Source organism: Trachypithecus francoisi, unplaced genomic scaffold (assembly GCF_009764315.1).
Source record: "Trachypithecus francoisi isolate TF-2019V2 unplaced genomic scaffold, Tfra_2.0 Lachesis_group1, whole genome shotgun sequence".
In the NCBI taxonomy this organism is placed as follows: Eukaryota; Metazoa; Chordata; class Mammalia; order Primates; family Cercopithecidae; genus Trachypithecus; species Trachypithecus francoisi.
Window position 1 is genome coordinate 180,122,050 of NW_022681454.1, and position 21,413 is coordinate 180,143,462.

General features: G+C 40.4%; 1 pseudogene; it reads right to left on the reverse strand.

Moving 5' to 3' along the window:
• Nucleotides 1–6,762: 6,762 nt before the first annotated feature.
• Nucleotides 6,763–16,522, reverse strand: LOC117084984 (annotated as a pseudogene).
• Nucleotides 16,523–21,413: the final 4,891 nt, after the last annotated feature.

Sequence of the window (21,413 nt, forward strand, 5' to 3'; positions counted from 1 at the left end):
CCCCCCAATTCTGCTGCAATTAGGCAGAGCTATGCTGCAATTTCTGACGAACGAATGGTGGTGAAAAATAATGTAGCTTAAAAGGCAGGAACATTTATTTAGTTGTTGGTATAAAATGTGTAGAAATAGGCCAGGCGCGGTAACTCACGCCTGTCATCCCAGCACTTTGGGAGGCCGAGGCAGGCGGATCAGTAGAGGTCGGGAGTTCCAGACCAACCTGACCAACATGGAGAAACCCTGTCTCTACTAAAAATACAAAATGAGCCCGGCGTGGTGGCGCACGCCTGTCATCCCAGCTACTTGGGAGGCTGAGGCGGGAGAATCGCTTGAACCTGGAAGACGGAGGTTGCGGTGACCTGAGATCATACCATTGCACTCCAGCCTGGGGGACAAGAGTGAAACTCCATCTCAAAAAAAAAAAAAAGTCAGGAAATGTTGCCTCCTGTTGTGACAATCACTTGGATTCATGTGGAGAAATCTCACTCGGGATTACCCGGGGGCCAGTCAACTACAAAGTTGCCCAGACACACAGAGGATTTTGCACAAATGAGAAGTCAACTTGTGCGGTTTTAAGCCACAGAGACTTGAGGGTTGGTGGTTCACATGGCATCACCTGGCCTTCCTGGCGCTTGGGCTCTCCATTAGCCTGTTACCTCCAGTTTAGGTGACAGGCACACTGTGACATGCTCCCTCGCCGCCATGCTCACAGTTTATCTTACATGATTTTGAAATAATTCAGATTTCTCTGGAAAAGCTTCTGTCGTTTACTTCAGTCTGGACGTCGAAGATTCTCCACAGAGCAGGCACCAGCCACAGTTTTAAAATGTGTTCCTATGATCTCTTATTTCCTGCAGAGGGAAGGAGTCGGGTTTTTGTGTTGTGCCTACTGCAGGGAAGGGGGTGGAAATGGATTCTGTCACCGGGGTGATTAAGGACCTGGACCGAGGCTCAGGTGTTTCTGGGCACTTTAGAAATCATTCTTACTTTTCTTCAGCATTAAAAAAAAAAAAAAGGAAGGTGTTATTTCAGCTCATACACTGTAACAAAATTAGTGATATTTAGCTTTCCAATTTACCCCATTTTTTGAGGTAGCAGAAATTCAAGCTGTAACACCATCAACACCTGTGAAGGGATTTATTGGTAGGGATGGAGTTTATTATAAATTGAATCCTTGTGTTGAGTGGAGTGGGCTCACATTCAACAGCTACTGGAACAGTCATGGAGGTCACATTTCACTAAGTCATAAGTATTCTAGTAAAACAAATGTAAGGCTGGGTATGGTGGCTCCTGCCTGTAATCCCAGCACTTCAGGAGGCTGAGGCAGGAGCATTGCCGGAGCCCAGTTAAAGACCAGCCTGGGCAACATAGTGAGACCCTGTCTCTACAAAAAGTAAAAATTAACTGAGTATGGTGTCGCTCACCTGTAGTTTCAGCTACTCAGGAAGCCGAGGCAAGAGAACTGCTTGAGCCTAGGAGGTCGAGGTCGCAGCGAGCTATCATCGCACCAGTGCACTCCAGCTTGGCAAGAGCGAGATGCTGTTTCCAAAATAAACAGGTGCAGGTCAAGGTCACAGCGAGCTATCATCGCACCAGTGCACTCCAGCTTGGCAAGAGCGAGATGCTGCTTCCAAAATAATAGGTGCAGGTCAAGGTCACAGCGAGCTATCATCGCACCAGTGCACTCCAGCTTGGCAAGAGCGAGATGCTGCTTCCAAAATAAATAGTGCAGGTCAAGGTCACAGCGAGCTATCATCGCACCAGTGCACTCCAGCTTGGCAAGAGCGAGATGCTGTTTCCAAAATAATAGGTGCAGGTCAAGGTCACAGCGAGCTATCATCGCACCAGTGCACTCCAGCTTGGCAAGAGCGAGATGCTGCTTCCAAAATAAATAGGTGCAGGTCAAGGTCACAGCGAGCTATCATCGCACCAGTGCACTCCAGCTTGGCAAGAGCGAGATGCTGTTTCCAAAATAAATAGGTGCAGGTCAAGGTCACAGCGAGCTATCATCGCACCAGTGCACTCCAGCTTGGCAAGAGCGAGATGCTGCTTCCAAAATAAATAGGTGCAGGTCAAGGTCACAGCGAGCTATCATCACACCAGTGCACTCCAGCTTGGCAAGAGCGAGATGCTGCTTCCAAAATAAACAGGTGCAGGTCAAGGTCACAGCGAGCTATCATCACACCAGTGCACTCCAGCTTGGCAAGAGCGAGATGCTGTTTCCAAAATAAATAGGTGCAGGTCAAGGTCACAGCGAGCTATCATCGCACCAGTGCACTCCAGCTTGGCAAGAGCGAGATGCTGCTTCCAAAATAAATAGGTGCAGGTCGAGGTCACAGCGAGCTATCATCGCACCAGTGCACTCCAGCTTGGCAAGAGCGAGATGCTGCTTCCAAAATAAATAGGTGCAGGTCGAGGTCACAGCGAGCTATCATCGCACCAGTGCACTCCAGCTTGGCAAGAGCGAGATGCTGCTTCCAAAATAAATAGGTGCAGGTCAAGGTCACAGCGAGCTATCATCACACCAGTGCACTCCAGCTTGGCAAGAGCGAGATGCTGTTTCCAAAATAAATAGGTGCAGGTCAAGGTCACAGCGAGCTATCATCGCACCAGTGCACTCCAGCTTGGCAAGAGCGAGATGCTGTTTCCAAAATAAATAGGTGCAGGTCAAGGTCACAGCGAGCTATCATCACACCAGTGCACTCCAGCTTGGCAAGAGCGAGATGCTGTTTCCAAAATAAATAGGTGCAGGTCAAGGTCACAGCGAGCTATCATCACACCAGTGCACTCCAGCTTGGCAAGAGTGAGATGCTGTTTCCAAAATAAATAGGTGCATATATTTGCATATGTACATGCAAATATACATGATAGATGCATCTGTTTTATATATATGAATCTATTAATATAGATGCATCAATTATACATAAAAAATAGAAGCATCAATTACACATATATAATATATATGCATCTATTTTATATATAATATGTAATTATATATTTATATGTAATATAGTATATATTATGAATAAATTATATATATAAATTATATATGTAAATTATATGAAAATATATTAAATATACATTATATAAAGATATATTATTATAGATAATATATTATATAATATATATTTTATATATTATATAAATACATATTAGTTATTGTATATAATACATAATACATTATTATGTATTTATAATAAAATACATAATATATAATAGATGCATATATATTTTCTATATATATGCAGATATATATTTCAGGGCTATTTGGGTAAAAGTAAAATTATAGAATTGATTCTCAGTGAAATTAGCATTCTTAAATAAAATGGTAGAATTAACCACTTTTCTGAATTACATCATTATTTTCACATTTTGAAGCATTTTACTTTCCAGCAATTATTTGCACAGTCGGAATCTAGTGGAAACGCAGAGAATATGGGATGCCATCCTGGCCTGAAATTTCAATCCCAAGAGCACTGACTGCCAGATAATCAGTGTGAATGAGACTTATCGTAAAGCTGTGGTAATCAAGACAATGTGGTACTGGTGAAAGCATAGACAAATCGACCAGTGGAACAGGGTGGAGAGCCCACACCCACACAGATCCGATCAAGCAATCTTTGAAAAGGGAGCAAAGCCCTTTCAGTGGAGAATGGATAGTCTTTTCAGAAAATGGCTCTGGAACAACCGGATATCTGCATGCATACAAATGAATTAGAGTTTTCTTATATATTTCACAAATAATTAACTAAAGATGAATCGGAAGTCTAAGTGTAAAATGTAAAACTATGAAACTCCTAGAAGATAATAGGAGAAAATCTAGGTGGTCTTGGGTATGACGATGACTTTTCAGATACAGCACCAAAAGTATGGCCTGTGAAAGAAAAAAATTATGTCAGACTTCATTAAAATTAAAAACTTCAGCTCTGCAAAAAACTCTGTTAAGAGAATGAACAGACAAGCCACAGACTAATAGAAATCATTGCAAAAACACACACTTGATAAAGGATTTGAATCCAAAATACACAAAGAACTCTTTTATTTTTTTTTTAGAGAGAGACTCTGCCACCCAGGTTGGAGTGCAGTGGTGAGATCTCGGCTTACTACAACCTCTGCCTCCCTGGTTCAAGTGATTCTCCTGCCTCAGCCTCCCGAGTAGCTGGGACTACAGGCATGTGCCACCACACCTGGATAATTTTTTGTATTTTTAGTAGAGACAAGGTTTCACCGTGCTGGCCAGGATGGTCTCAACCCCTGACCTTGTGATCCTCCCACCTTGGCCTCCCAAAGTGCTGGGATTACAGACAAAGAACTTTTAAAACTTAACAATAAGAAAACAAACAACCCAATTACAAAATGAGCCAAAGATCTGAACAGATACCTCATCAAAGATATACAGATAGAGAATAAGCATATAAAAAGATGCTCAACATCATATGTTATTAGAGAAATGCAAACTAAAGCAACAAATGCGAACACCACTACATACCTATCAGAATGGCTAAAATCCAAAGCACTGACACCACCAAATGACAGAGAGGATGTGCAGCAGCAGGAGCTCTCATTCATTGTTTAGTCCTTACAAAACGAAACAAGCTCTCATCATGTAACATGGAAAACGCACGTCTTGGTATTTATCCAAATGGGTTGAAAACCTATGCATATATAAAAGCCTAAATATAGATTGTATATGCTCTATTCATAATTGCCCAAACTAGAAAACGCCTAACATGTTATCAAATAGGAGAATAAATAAACTGTAGGACAAGGTGGTAATGGAATATTATTTACCAATAAAAAGGAACAAACTATCAAACCATTAAAAGACATGGGGAAATCTTTTTTTATTTTTTATTTTTTATTTTTGAGACGGAGTCTCGCTCTGTCGCCCGGACTGGAGTGCAGTGGCCAGATCTCAGCTCACTGCAAGCTCCGCCTCCCGGGTTTCCGCCATTCTCCTGCCTCAGCCTCCCGAGTAGCTGGGACTACAGGCGCCGCCACCTCGCCCGGCTGGTTTTTTGTATTTTTTAGTAGAGTCGGGGTTTCACCGTGTTAGCCAGGATGGTCTCGATCTCCTGACCTCGTGATCTGCCCGTCTCGGCCTCCCAAAGTGCTGGGATTACAGGCGTGAGCCACAGCGCCCGGCCGACATGGGGAAATCTTAAAGGCATATTGCTAGGAGAAAGAACGCAATCTGGGCCGGGCGCGGTGGCTCACGCCTGTCATCCCAGCACTTTGGAAGGCAGAGGCGGGTAGATCACGAGGTCAGGAGATTGAGACCACCCTGGCTAACATAGTGAAAGCCCGTTTCTACTAAAAATACAGAAATTAGCCCGGCGTGGTGGCGGGCGCCTGTAATCCCAGCTACCCGGGAGGCTGAGGCAGGAGAATCACTTGAACTCGGGAGGCAGAGGTTGCAGTGAGCTGAGATCGCGCCATTGCACTCCAGCCTGGTGACAGAGCGAGACTCCATCTCAAAAAACAGAAAAAGAGAAAGAAGTCCACCTGAAAAGGCTACATGCTGTATAATTCCAACTATGACATTCTGGAAAAACCAAAAGTATGGAAACAGTAAAAAAAAAAAAAATCAGTGATTGTCTAGGATTTTTGAGGAGGAAGGAAAGGATGGATGGGTGGAACACAGGGTTTTCAGGGCTGTGAAGTTATTTGGTATGATTCTATAATGATGGTTTGTATGTCATTATACATTTGTCAAAACCCATAACGTGTACATGTAACCAAGAGTTAGTCCTAATGTAAACTGTAGGCTTTAGCTAAGAATCATGTAACAGTATGTTCATCAGTTTTAACAAATGTCCTCCACTAATGCAAGATGTTAGTAGGAGAACCTAGAAGGGGAGGAGAAGAATACATAAGAACCCGCTGTTTTTTCTGCTGAATTTTTCTGCAAATCTATAAAATCAAGTCTACTACATTTTAAAAGTGTAGACCAGTTTGGAAATAAGTCCTACTACATAGAGCATGATGGGTGAGCCTAAACTCTAGGTCCAGACTGCCTGAGTGACCTGGAACAAATGAGGTGTGGAAAATAGCAGGAACAGTGTCTGGCCATAGGGCTGGTTTGAAAGGGCAGATGAAAGTCTATGGGGAGCAGATGGCCAAGTGCCTCCAGATGATTATAACATTAGATAGAGTTCTTGCAAGGTAATTTCTACTAATGAGAACTACTCAAAATGGGACTGGGCTCTCTTGTAAAATAGCTTCTGTCGCTCAAGTATTCAAGCATGGACTGATGGATTAATTCAGTATCCTGTATCGGTTTTGAAAAGAAACACAGCATTATAAGGATGATCAAATAGTATGTTCTCTAACGTGCTGGAATTTTAGGATTGTCTGAAAGAAGGTGACATGTAAAACCACGCAGGAGATTGTACAAACCAACCATTCAAGACATTGTTTGTGAAGATCACCTTTTTTACTGCCCATTTCAGCTCATTGTCAAACAAATTTCTACAGAGCCTTGGAATTATATAGTATCAGCATTGGAGAAAACAGTACTCATAAAATCAGCCACACTTGACAGATGCAGAGTAAGACGTGCTAAGAGATTGAGTTTCCAGGATCGCAAAGCTAATCAGTGATAAAGTTGAGTTTAAGCTGTTGCTCTAAACCTCACTTCAGGACTCATTTTATTACATACGCTGCCATTATTACTATTAGTCACAGTAACAGTTTCAAAATCCTAAAGACCCCGCATTTGCATTGAAACCAAGACAATTTCGTGTTTCTTTCTGGAGTGCCTCCTCAAAGCTCCACGGTCATCACCTTTTTGGGAGAAAATGTTTCCAGCTGCCACTCTTTGTAGAAGTTGCTCCCATTTGCTGTTCTATGTCCATAGTGCTGCCAATCAAAATTTTACAACACATGGGTGATGACATTTACTGACTAACCTCATAATAGCACCTTCATGCTAAACAATTTTCAAATCACTATTATATTACCTCTTTGTAATGGGCTTATGAAGTTGACAGGACAGGATTTTATTTTAAGCTTCGTTTTATAGATGGCAAACTGGGATTCAGAGAAGTTTCATGCCTCACCTACATTCATAGAGCCAATCGGTGCGTGAAGTGGGTTTTGACATAAGTCTTCTGGCTTCTTAATCTGGTACGGCCTCACTTGCTGTTGCTATTTGGAAATAAGGTGTTACAGAAGCTACTTCATACGCTTGATTCAAAGTCATTTGCTTGGCTAAAGAAATAATGTCTTAACAATAGTTCTTTAAAAATATTTTGTAATATTTGATATAGGCAAAAGAACATAAGTAAGCTATATGCTACCTATTATGAAACATAATAATAAAATAAACACCTGTGAACTCACCCTCTCAAAATACCTTCAAGCTACCTGTGTGTCTTCTTCATACTTTATTTTATCTCTCCCCCAAAGGAAATGCTTATCATTACTTCTTTTAAAAACTGTTTTTTTTTTAAGTTAGCACAACATTATCTGTGTCTCCAACATTATATTGTTTAGCTTTGTTTGTTTTTAAGTTACATTAAATATTTTTCCAGGCTGTATACTGTCTTCAGCAAATTGCTCTTTTCATTCAATATTTGATTTAAGATGTTTTCTTTCATGTAACAGTTTATCCATGTTCTGCTAAATCATATTCCATCATGTGAAATACCACAAAATATTTATGCATTTTTTTTTGCATTTGGGCTCTCTTGTAAAAGAGTTGCATGTCCCTCAGGTATTCAAGCATAGACTGATGGATTAATTCAGTATTCCGTATTGGTTTTGAAAAGAAACACAGCATTATAAGGATAATCAAATAGTATGTTCTCTAATGTGCTGGGATCTTAGGACTGTCATTTGGGTGGACATTTGGGTTGTTGACAACTTTTGTCTGTTGCGAACAACGATAAATGGAATTTTCGTGTGTGTCTCCTGTGCACACATGCAAGTATTTACAACTGGGTATGAAATTGGTGGGTTAAGGACGAGACAAGTATTCAAACTCATGAAATGCTGCCATACTGGTTTCCAAAGCTGTTGCGACAATTTGAGTCATCAGATCTTAATTTTTTCCAGTCTACGGTTGATAAAATACATCATTGGGATCTCAGGACGTATTTCCTGAGAAGCTAATGAGGGTAAATTACTTTTTGTGATGCTTTGTAATCTGGGCTTTCTTCTCTGAAACAATTATTCGTGTCTTTTGTCCATTGTCGTTTGTTTCCTTTGCTAGGTAGGGATTTGGATTTTTTCGGTCAAATGTAATGTATGCATGTATCCTCTCCCAGCTTGTGGCTTTCCTTTTCATCTTCTTTCTAAAGTATTTTTTTTCTCTTTTTTTTTGAGACAGAGTCCTGCTGTTGTCGCCCAGGCTGGAGCACAGTGGCGCAATCTCAGTTCACTGCAACCTCCGCCTACTCGGTTCAAGCGATTCTCCTGCCTCAGCCTCCCGAGTAGCTGGGATTATAGGCAACCGCTACAACGCCCAGCTAATTTTTATATCTTTAGTAGAGACACGGTTTTGCCATGTTGCCCAGGCTGGTCTTGAACTCCTGACCTCAGGTGACCCACTAATCTTGGCCTCCCAGAGTGCTGGGATTACAGGCGTGAGCCACCGCACCCAGCCTAAAGCATTTTCACATGCTCAAATATTTCATATAGTGGACAGCCTTTTATAGGTCATATTAAAAATCCTTCTTCACTATTAAGTTTATAAAATTGTTTTTCTAAAACATATAAAGGGTTTTGTTTCCCACTTAAGGCTTTAACCCGTCAGGAATTCACTTCAGTATACGGTAACAGTAGGGATCCAGCTTTTCTTCACATGGATAACCAACTGTCCCCACGTGATCTTTTGAAAATCTGATCTTTTCCTCAGTTCCAGGCAATGTCACCACCGCTTTCTTATTTCAGTTTTCTAGATCTTTGAGGGTCTATTTCTTGGCTTGTGAGGTCGTTCCTCTGTTCGGTTTGTGGATCCTGCTGCCCGTGCCTTAACTAACGTTGCCTTACAGGCTGTGTTGATATCCGGTAAGAACTGCTCTCACAGATTCTCAACAGAGTCCTGTCTATTACACGTTTGCTATTCCACGTTAACTTTAGAATCATATTTGTGTCAGGTTTGTCAAAAGCAGCAGAAGAAAAAAAAAGAACCTGTGGGTCTTTGACTGGAATTGGATTGAGTGTAGGTTATACTATTGACTGTACTGTCGCAAACTTGGTAATATTGATTCTATCCATGAACGTATTATAGAATCTCTTCATTTCTTTTGTATTTATTATTATCTTTCAATATAGTTTTTTTTTGTGTTCTCCATAGTGGTTTCAAACATCTCTCACTAATTGTATTTCTGGGTGTCTTGCTTTTTAAATATGTTTTACTTGTAAAGCCACACGGGCCTGCTGATGTCTCTGTACGAACAATTTTGACTATAGATTCAATCATTTTAATGGCAAAAATACTTGCCTTAATAGAATATCTGAAGAGACTAAGAGGTTAAAAATATTTTTCTGCAGAAAGGAATTGAATTTTCTTCTGCTGGGAGCCAGGGAGCACGTCTGACCTGGAGCCACTGCAGCACCTTTGTGGGGTCCCACTCCCCTGCCCACAGCCCTGCTGCCTCTGGATTGCTGCTGGCATCTGGCCCTCAGGGAAACCAAGCTTTTCTGTGAATAATACCTAATGAGTGATATTTTCTGTGACTAATACCTAGTGATTGATAGATATTTTTATGTGAATAACACCTAGTGAATAATACTTTATGTGACTAATACTAAGTACTTAGGGCCCTGATTTTAATTCAAGTTATTATAATAAAAATTTATTTTCTTTATTTTGTCATTGGCCCCTTTGATATTTCTCTGATTTCCAGCGAGCTCAGAAATGCACAAAAGAAAACTAAACATGTTGTACGGAGGACGTAGATGCTTTTCAGTGAAAGGACGCTGCAGAATATCCAGCCTGACCTTCTGCCAAAAATAAACATCTCCAGACTGACTCTTAGGTAGCCGCTTGGCAGTATGCACGCGCCCCACTCCTAACAACAACAACAAAAACAACAAATTTTGCATCACGCTGAGTGTGATGAAGGGTAGCTGAGAAGCATTCCTTTTTATTTAGAGATAATCACTGCCTATCTTAAAGAAAGATCTTTCTTGATTTGTACTGTTGCTTGATTATTTATGATGTTTCAAGTGAAAAATAACATGGTTCTATCTACTAATTTGTAGCTTGGTTTACACTCACACACACGTACATTCACACACACACACTCAGAGTCCATCAAATACGTGGAACTATCCAAAGATTATTTGGGCGAGTATCACTCATAGGAAATACATAGACTTGACAAGTAGATGTTTCATTGCATCAGTGAGTAAGCCAGCCCTGGCAATGCCACTGTCCCCCAACTTTTTTACACAACGACCACTCAGAGTGGCACAATGAAAATATCTCAGGGCAGCAGCAACGCTACGGAACGCTTACCACGTGTAGGCACCGTATACCGTCACACGATTCCTATTTATGTATATGCTTACTTGCGTTCCCTGGAAGCCTTGCCTTGCTTGTCATTATTGAATTCCAGTGAGGCCTGCATGCGGCAGGTGTGCCCAGCTGGGACTGGCCAAGCTGCGGTTTGTGATCGTGCTCCCATCTTTCCGAGCCATCTGCTCACCCTTATTTATGTGGACTTGAATATTTGGGCATGACTCTGAAGCATTTTTCCCAGGGCTCCTGTCACTCACCACGCTTGAATGTGAGAACTGCCTTGTGCCTCACTGTGTCGCCAGCTAGCCTGGTACATGTTTGCTGTACCGAACTCTTCAGATGGGGCTGGAAGTAAAGGATACAACTTATCCCCTTTCTGGGTAAGCTTGGTCATTTGTGATGTTTCAAATAGAAAACAACACGGTTCTATCTACTAATTTGTAGCTTGGTTTACATTCACACACACGTACATTCACACACACACACTCAGAGTCCATCAAATAAGCGGGAATATCCAAAGATTATTTGGGGAGTATCACTCATAGGAAATACATAGACTTGGCAAGTAGACGTTTAATTGCATCTCATCCTAAATGTCACAAACAGAGCTAAAAATTATTTGTCAGCCTCATTAGAGAGTTGAGCTCTGCTTGAACAATGCGGCCTAATTAATACTCAGGCTTGGGTTTTTATACTTCATGCACGTAGAGTCTGGATTCCATTCTATCTAGTTTGTGAAAAGGTTTTCACCATTTACTCTTTTTCAAATAGTTAACATTTCTGGTGAGCTTACAAAATGTATGCTACGCTGTTATGTTTAGTAACACAACAAAAAGAAAGGGACTAGGCACCAGCCCTGCAGGAACTCTGATTCTCCTATAAGAATTAGATACACAGGCCGGACGTGGTGACTCACGCCTGTAATCCCAACACTTTGGGAGGCTGAGGCGGGTGGGTCATAAGGTCAGGAGTTTGAGACCAGCCTGACCAACATGGTGAAACCTCGTCTCTACTAAAATACAAAAATTAACCAGGTGTGGTGTGGGCACCTGTAATCCGAGATACCGGGGAGGCTGAGGCAGGAGAATTGCTTAAACCTGGGGGGTGGAGGTTTCAGTGAGCCAAGATTGCGCCACTGCCCTCTAGCCTGGGCGACAGAGCAAGACTGTCTCCAAAAACAAAAACAGAAACCAAACCAAAACAAAACAAAACAAAGAATTAGATATACAGTTGCAGGAGTGTAAAAAGTGCTTTAAAATATGTACATACAAAGAATCAGGACAGTAACCAAGAGTAATTACTTCTGCCTCAGCCAGGAAAGAATGAACAGGGGAAATTATATTTGAGCCACATAGGAGTTTTTCAGGAGGAGCACAACATGCACATGTCATGCAGAGGGAACAGCATGATGTAGTGGAATTGCAATAAGAAAAGCATGAGTTTCCATTCTGGACTCATCACTCTGCAGTTTTTGGTTAACAATCACTTTCCTTTGAGAGAATCATTTCTTCTTTGCAAATTAGGCACAATTACTTATCTCAGACATAGCATAGGACTGACTGAGATAAATTATGAGGTGCTTAGCCCAGCACATCACTCCTAAAAGTCAGTCAAGTGGAGGTAGTTACAATTTGCAAAGACAAATAAGTCAAATGCAGGAGGCTGAGGCAGGAGGATCACTTGGCCCAGGAGTTTAAGACCAGCCTGGACAACATAGCGAGACCCTGTCTCTACAAAAAATGTAAAAAGTAGCCTGGCATGGTGGCTCAGGCCTTTAATCCTAGCACTTTAGGAGGCTGAGGAAAGACTGCTTGAGTCCAGGATATCGAGGCTGCCATAAGCTGTGATCATATCATTGCTCTCTAGCCTAGGTGACAGAACAAGAACCTATCTTTTAAAAAATAAAACATAAATTAGTCACGAGCAAGAAATAAAATGTTGGTCAATTTTTTTTTTTTTGAGACGGAGGCTTGCTCTGTCTCCCAGGCTGGAATGCAGTGGCGCGATCTCGGCTCACTGCAAGTTCAAGCTCCGCCTCCCAGGTTCCCGCCATTCTCCTGCCTCAGCCTCCCGAGTAGCTGGGACTACAGGCCTCACCACCACACCCGGCTAATTTTTTGTATTTTTAGTAGAGACAGGGCTTCACCATGTTAGCCAGGATGGTCTCGATCTCCTGACCTCGTGATCTGCCCGCCTCAGCCTCCCAAAGTGCTGGGATTCTGGCGTGAGCCACTGTGGCCACCTGGTCAATAATTTTTAAAATATTTTCCAGTGAAGTCCATAGTGTCCACAATCTCATTCCTCCTTGTCTATTTACCATGTGTATTTGATCTGACTTTGAAAAAGTCTTTGAATAAATTGAAGAGTTTGAAGATGGTGAAGAGAAAAATGCTTTGCCCAACTTTACTGTTGTTTAATTAAACTTTTTGTTTTGAGATAATGGTAAGTTCACATGTAGTTTTAAGAAACAATACGGGAGATCCCAGGTACTCTAGTAAGTTTACCACAATGGTAACACTGTGCAAAACTACAGTAGAATAACACAACCAGGATATTAACATGGATGCAGTGGAGATACAGAACATCCCCAAGACCACAAGCATCTCTCATGTGGCCTGGTTATAGCCTAACCCACTGCCCACCTGCCCCTACCCCTCCCGAACCCTGACAACCACTAATCTAGTCTCCATGTCTATCATTTTGTCATTGCAAGAATGTTATGTAAATGGAATCATCTAGCACAGGAACCTTTTGGGATTGGCATCCCCCTCCCTCACTCATGGTTCCCTGAAGATTCAGCCAGTTCTTTAATGTGTTGGTGGTTCATTCCTTTTTATTGCTGGGTAGTGCTCTATGATATGGGTGTACCACAGTTTAACCATTTCCAGTTTTTGTCTCTTATGAATCAAGTTGCTATAAACATCCATGTATAGGTTGTTGTGTAAACAACAGTCTTCATCTCTCTGGGATCAACGCCCAAAAGAATAATTGCTAGGTCAGATGATGGTGTGTGTGTGTGTTTAAGAAACTGTTTCAAACTGTTTTCTGAGTGGCTGTAGCAGCTCACATTCCCACCAGCACTGCATGAGTGGTCAACTGTCTCTGCATCTGTGCCAGCTTTTGGGGTCCTTTTATTTTGTAGCCATTTTAACAGGTATATAGTGATGCCAAGTGATTTTACTTTACACTTCTCTCACGACTAACTTATTAAGGATCTTTCATATGCTTATTTGCCATCAGTAACATGTCTGTTTATGTCTTTTGCCAATTTTTTAATTGGATTTTTGGTTTTTACTGTGGGGTTTTCAGAGTTCCTTTTATGTTTTACATATGATTTCTTTGCTGTATATGTGTTTTGCAAATATTTTCTCCCACTCTACAATTTGCTTTTTCCCTGTCTTTTCAGGATCATAGGTAAAGCAAGCAAAAGTTTTAGTTTTGATGAAGTTCGATTTTCAATTTTTCCTTTCATGTCCTGTGCTTTCGGTATTGTCTAATTCTTTGCTTAGTCCTAGATCTTGAAGATTTCCTTAATTTTTTTTCTAAAAATTTGCACATCTACATTTTACATTCAAGTCTATGATTCATTAATTTTGTATAAGATGTGAGAATAGATCAAGGTACATTGTTTTTGCCTACAGAGATCCAATTGCTCCAAAATTCAATTGGGCATATTTGTGGGGATTTTTTTTTTTTTTTTTTAGTTTACTATACTGTTCTGTTTATTTACATGCCTATCCCTTTGCCAATACCACAGCCTTGATTACTATAGCTATATAAAGTCTTGAAATTGGGTAGACTGATTCTTCTCACTTTATTCTTCATTTTAGAAACTGTTTTTGTTATTTCTGTTTTCTGCTTTTTCATAGAAATTTTACAGCGATCTTGCCTGCATGATTAAAAATTGTTCTGGCTTTTGATAGGAATCTTAACAAAACTGCGCATCAATTTGGGGAGAATAAGTATCTTTATTCCTTTGAGTCTTTCAATCCATGAACACAGAGTGTCTTTCCATTTATCTAGATCTTGATGTCTTCATCAGCATTCTGTAGCTGTCAGCACATGTAAATGTTTTGTAGATTTACATCTAAGTATTTCATTTGTTGAATGATGGTAAATGGTGCTTTCTGTCTTAATTTTTGGTGTCCATGTATTCATTGTCAGTGTATGGAAATACAATGTATTCTATATTTAACTTGCTGAATTCACTTCTTCATCCAAATCTCACATCTTATAGAACATTAACCCAAAATGAATCATGAACTTAAGTGTAAAAGGCAGATATGTAAATTTTTAGAAAAAGAAAATGAAGGAAATCTTCAGAATTTAGGGCTAAGCCTAGAGAGTTCTTAGACTTGGTATCAAAAGCACAGTACATACAAGGAACATGGAAAAATCGGAATTCATCAAAACTAAAACTTTTGCTTTGCAAAAGATCCTGAGAAGACAAAAAAATTATGGCATGGAAGAAAATATTTGCAACACACATATATGAAAAACTATGAAGTTTTTTTGGTTACGTGTTTTGTTTTTGTTTTTAAATTGCTTGAGATTTTCTGTGTAGAAAGTCACGTCACCTGTAAATAAGGGCAGGTTTATCCCTTCCTTTTCAATCTGTATGTCTTCTTTTCTACTTTATGTCTTATTCTGCTGACCAGAACTTCTCGTACTGTGTTGAATAAAAGTGATGAGAGTAGGTATGCTTGTTTTGTTTCTCATCTTAGGGGGAGAATTCAGCCTTTCAACGTTGACTACAATATTTGCTGTAGGTATTTTGTAGATGTCCTTTAATCAAGCTGAGGAAGTTCTGTATTTCTATGTTCTGAAAATTGTATCTTTTTTTATTTTAGATATTTTTCTTTCTCCAAGTTTATTTATCAGGAGCGACTGAAATAAAAATATAATTGAGTCCTATCATCATTATCATGGAAATGGCTTTAAGAGAAAACTGGTCAGATGAATATTATTGCTTCCCATTTTCAACCAGCAAACAGTTGCCACTGATAAATTGACAGTCAGGAGTCTGTCAAGAATGCTCAAGATATGTTATATAATACAACATGCCTGTTGACGGGGGAAGCACCCTAGGAAATAACTTGTGTGTACTTCTGATTTCATCATACAAGACAAGCACAAAAGCACCGCCCATGCCTCTGAGAACATTGGACCATGCACCCTTGAAAAAAGCTCTGCCTCCTTCACCATGAGCAATCTTCCTCCAGCAGTGAAGCGTGCCTGTGTACATGATGTCAGTTGTACCCTGACTGTATCATCACGCTGTGGCGAACAGTGTCAAATGGATAGGAAGTCAACCCAGCAACGGCAGTGACGGACTGTGCGATCATCCAGCTGATGATCATGTGAGTGTTCCTGGAATCTGGAAGCATTCTCCTTGCAGTGTCACAGACACCGATAGGCATCTCGGTAGATGATAATACCCTGCACAGACACGTTAGAGCCTTGTTACAGGCCTGTAATCCCATCAGATTTGTAGATCTTAACCAGGCAGTCACCAAGGCCTCAGAATTCCCTTTCAGCGCCAGCTTTACCCACGTCAGCTGCTAGATGGGGACGGGTAAAATCAAGGGGATACACAAAACACAAGGATGTGGCCCCAGGGGCACTGCCTGATGCCAGATTCCCTGCAAATTTGAGCCAAAACTGGATTCTCTTGTCCACACCCCCCAGGAAGATCTGCTTGTATTTATCTTTGAAGGTGAAGTTGAGAGTGTGGGTAGGGAAGTATCTGATGACATTGGCCAGGTTACGTGCTGGAAGGACAGGACTCCTGCTCCTTGGGAATATGGAGCATGCAGTCTACAATGCCTTTGTATTGCTTATTCGCAGTGATCTGCTTGCTGGCACTCTGCACCTGCAGCAACAGCTTGGTCCCTCCGTGGGTGCTACCGCCGTCTAGGAGATGGCCACAGCCACTCCACCTGCCAGGAAGTCCTTGGCAAGGATGCAGTGGCAACTGTCATGTTGCAATGAAGAGGAGGCAGGCTGCTGGGAGACGGGACTGGGAGGGAACCGGCTTTGACTCTGCGGCTGCATGGGCAGAAATTTTCATTATGAATAAATACAAAAATATTATAAACTGTTTATTCTGCCTTGATTTGATATAATGTCATTTTTCTTGTTTAGTTTATGTTAATATGGTGGATAATTACTGATTGACTTTTGAATATTGAACCAGCCTTGCATCCCTGGAATAAATCCTCTTTGATCATAGTCTATAATTTGTTTCATATATATTTTTTTCTTCTTCTTTTATTTTTGAAACAGAGCCTCGCTCTGTTGCCCAGGCTGGAGTGTAGTGGTGCGATCTCTTGTGTATGCTCCATGGTCTCTTGGGAAGAATGTGTATACTGCTGTCATTGGGTGCAGTGTTCTATACATGTAAATTAGACCCTGTTGGTTGGTGATATTGTTAAATTCTTCCATATTCCCACTGATTTTCTGTCTAGTTGTTCTCCCAACTGTTGAGAGAAGGGAATTGAAGTCTCTAACTATAATTGTGGATACTTCTATTTCTCCTTTCAGTTCTGTCAGTTTTTGCATCACACATTTTGCAGCTTTATTGTTTGGTGCATTCACAGTTAGTATTGCTATATCTTCTTGCTGAAAAACATTTATAATTTATCATTATAAAATGTCCTTCTTTGTCTCCGGTAATTTTCTTTGCTCTGAGGTTTGCTTCATCTAATATTAGTATAGCCAATCCTTTTTCCCTTTGATTAATGCTTGTTTGATATATCTTTCTCCATCCTTTTATTTTCGACCTGTTTGTACCATATTTGAAATGAGTTTCTTGAAGAACGCATGTATCTGAGCAATGTTTCTTAATCTACTTTACCAATCTCTATATTTTAATTGTTGTATTTAGATCATTTATATTTAATGTCATTATTGATATGTTAGGGTTTAGAACTGCCAGTTTATATTTTGTTTTCCCCTTGTTCTGTTTTTTTGTTTTGTGCTCTGTTTCCTTTTCCATGATTTTTTGTGAGTTTTTGAACATTTTTAGAATTCCATTTTGATTTATCTGTGATGTTTTTTAGTGTTTCTCTTTGTATAGCCTAATTAGTGATTGTTTTAGGTATTACAATATATACATAACATTAGAATCTAGTGATGTGACTATTTTATCAGTTTGAGTGAAGTATAAAAACCTTATCTTCCTTTATGTGCCTGTATTCCCCCAATGTTTTATTTTTGTTTATTACTTATACTTATTTTTTGAGATGGAGTCTTGCTCTGTCACTCAGGCTAGTATGCAGTGGTGCAATCTCGGCTCACTGCAACCTCCACCTCCTGGGTTTAAGTGATTCTCCTGCCTCAGCCTCCTCAGTATCTGGGACTACAGGCACACACCACTATTCCTGGCTAATTTTTGTATTTTTAGTAGAGATGGGGTTTTACCCATATTCGTTAGGCTTGTGTTGAACTCTTGACCTCATGATCCACCCGCCTTGGCCTCCCAAAGTGTTGGGCTTACAGGCGTGAGCCACTGTGCCCGGCCTCCCACAGTTTTTTAATATAGTTTTAAACATTTTCTCTACATATATTTAGAGCCATATCAAAGTAGTTCTACATTTTTTTGTTGTTGTTGAGATGGAATCTTGCTCTGTCTCCCAGGCTGGAGTGCAGTGGAGCAATCTTGGCTAACTGCAACCTCCCCCTACTGGGTTCAAGTGATTGTCCTACTTCAGCCTCCTGAGTAGCTAGGGTTACAGGCATGTTCCACCATACCCAGCTAATTTTTGTATTTTTGGTAGAGACAGGGTTATGCCATGTTGGCCAGGCTGGTCGTCTCAAACTCCCGACCTCAGGTGACCTGCCTGCCTTGGCCTCCCAAAGTGCTGAGATTACAGGCATGAGCCACCATGCCCAGCCAGTTCTATAATTTTTGTTTCAGCTGTCAAACATAATTTAGGCAGCTCAAGATTAGAAGGAAAGCCTGTTGTATTTCCCCATATATTTGCTTCCAGTGTTCTTTTTTCCTTTCTGATGTTCCATGGTCTTTTGTTGTTGTTGTTTTGTTTTGGGTTTTTTGGCTTTTCCTTTTGTCTAAGAGAAGTTCCTTTAGCTAGTCTTTAAAAGTTGATCTCCTAGCAACAAATTCTCTTTATTTTCATTAACCTGAGAATGTCCTGATTTCAGTTTATTGCTGAAGGCTATTTTGATCAGTTATAAGATTCTGGGTTAACAATTCTCTTCTTCCAGCAGTTGAAAAATATTATGCCACTTCTTTCTGCCTTCTATGGTTTCTGATAAGAAATCTTTTTAATGTGATAATTTCCCTGTAAGTAAAGTGTTGTTTTTCTCTGACTGTCTTTTAGATGTCTCCTTTTCTTCATATTTTTTTATTTTAATTACAGTTTGACTTAGGTGTGGATTTATTTAGGGTTTGTTCATTTTCTTGATCTGATAGATTTATGTCTTTTCCAAAATTTAGAAAGTTTTTAGCCACTATTTCTTCAAATATTTTTCAGCTCTTCTCTATTTCTCCTCTCTTCTACGATTCAAATACCAATTATGTTATTTCTTTTGTTACAGGCCTCTCTCTGAGGCTGTTTGCATTTTCTTTTCAGTCACTTTCTCTCTGTTTTTCAGATTAATTTCTATCATCTTATTTACCAGTTTACTGATTATTTTCTCTGTTCCCTCCATTCTGCTACTGGGCTCATCCACTGAGCTTCATATTTTGGTTATTATATTTTTCAGTTCTAATATTTTCATATGATGCTTCTTTATGTCTTCAACTTACTTGCTAAGATTTTATAATTTTGCTAAATACCTCTATTTATTTCCAGCATGTTTGCGATTGCTTGTTGAAGCATTTTTATCATGCTGTATTAAAATTTTTGTCAGATAATTTTAACATCTCTGTCACTCTGGTGTTGGCATCTGTAGGGTCTCTTTTTTCATTCAGTTTGAGATCCCCCTAGTCCTTCATATGACAAGTTACTTTCAATTAAAACATGGACATTTTTGTATTATGCTATGAGCTTCTAGATTTTGTTTAAGCCTTCTGTCTTAACTGGCTTTTCCTGACACTATTCTGGCAGGAAACATGTGGAGGGTGCTGTCTAGTTACTGCCAAATAGAGGCAAAAGTCCCAGGTTCCTCACTTGGTCTTCACTGGCATCTGAGAGGGGGTTTCTTGTGATTCTGAGTGGGGCTAGAAGTTCTAGCTCTATGAGTGATCCCCACTGACATCTCAGTGATCTCACTACACCGGGATGATGGGTAAAGTCCTGACTTTTCACTAGGCCTCCTCTGATACCACCCAAGTGTGGGGGTTCTTAGGGGAGTGAGGAATCTCGTGATTGCCAAGTGTGGATGGAAGTCAGTTTGCTTGCATGGGCTCCATTAACACTGGGAGGAAGGGTGGAATGAGGTAACACTCCTGTAACTGACTAGTTATTATGAAAATCTTATAGCTCCCTACTTGGCCTTCTCGGATGCCACCCTGGCATGGTGTTGTACCTTGGTGCAGTTTCACAAAGGTAGAAGTCTAGGTGCCCCTATGCAGGCTTTGCTGGCTTAGGTGGGGAGAAGGCCATTTTTTTTTTTTCTGTGACGTCTGCTTTGAGTTGAGGCTTTAGAGGCTCACCTCATTTTATCATAGGGCGTTGTCTTATTGCACTTTGGAGATACTGCTTTTTTTTTTTTTTTTTTAACAAATTGAAGGTTTGTGGCAGCCCTGGGTTGGGCAAGTCCATCAGCACTGTTTTCCGACAGCATGTGCTCTCTTTGTGTCCTTGTTACGTTTGGGTAATTCTTGCAGCATTTCAAACTCTTTGATTAATATTGTAACTGTTATGGTGATCTGTTATCAGTGATTTTTGATGATACTATTGTAATTGTTTTGGAGCAACATGAACCACGCCCATATAAGACAGCAAAATTAATAGATAAATGTTGTGCATCTTTGGACATCTCCACCGACCAGCCCTTCTCCCATCTCTCTCCCTCTTCTCAGCCCTTCCTATTTCCTGACATTCGATAATATTGAATCCAGGCCAATTAATAATCTAACAATGACCTCTAAATGTTCAAGTGAAAGAAAGAGTCACACATCTCTTACTTCAAATCAAAAGCGAGAAATAAGCTTTCTGAGAATAGCATGTCGAAAGCTGACATTAGCTTAAAGCTAGGTCTCTTGCACTGAATAGCCAAGTTGTGAATGCAAAGGAAAAGTTATTGACAGAAGTTGAAAATGCTATTCCAGTGAACATATGAATGATGAAACAGATAGGAAAAAAGATCAAACCAGCCACAACATTCTGTTAAGCCAAAGCCTAATCCAGAGAAAGGCTCTACTAACTCTCTTTGCTTTTATGAAGGCTGAGAGAGCTGAGGAAGCTGCAGAAGAAAAATCTGAAGTTAGCAGAGGTTGGATCCTGAGGTTTAAGGAAAGAAGTGATCTCCATAACATAAAAGTGCAAGGTAAAGCAGCAAGTGCTGATGGTGAAGCTGCAGCAAGTTATCCAGAAGGTCTAGTTAAGGTAATTGATTAAGGTGGCTACACTAAACAACATATATTTAGGGTAGACAAAACAGACTTCTACTGGAAGATGATGCCATCAGGACTTTCATAGCTGGACAGGAGAAGTGAATGCCTGACCTCAAAGATACGAACTTCAAAGGACATGCAACTCTTGTCAGGGGTGAATGCAGCTGGTGACTTTAAGTTGAAGCCAGTGCTCATTTAACCTTTCCAAAAATCCTTAAGAATTATGCTGACTCTACTCTGCTTGTGCTCTAGATATGGATTACAGCCTGCATGACAGCACATTTTTTTACAGCATGGTTTACTGACTATTTTAAGCCCCCTATTGAGAACTACTGCTTCGAAAAAAACAAGATTATTTTCATAATATTTGTGCTGCTTGACAATGCAATGGTCACTCAAAAACTCTGGTGGAGACATACGAAA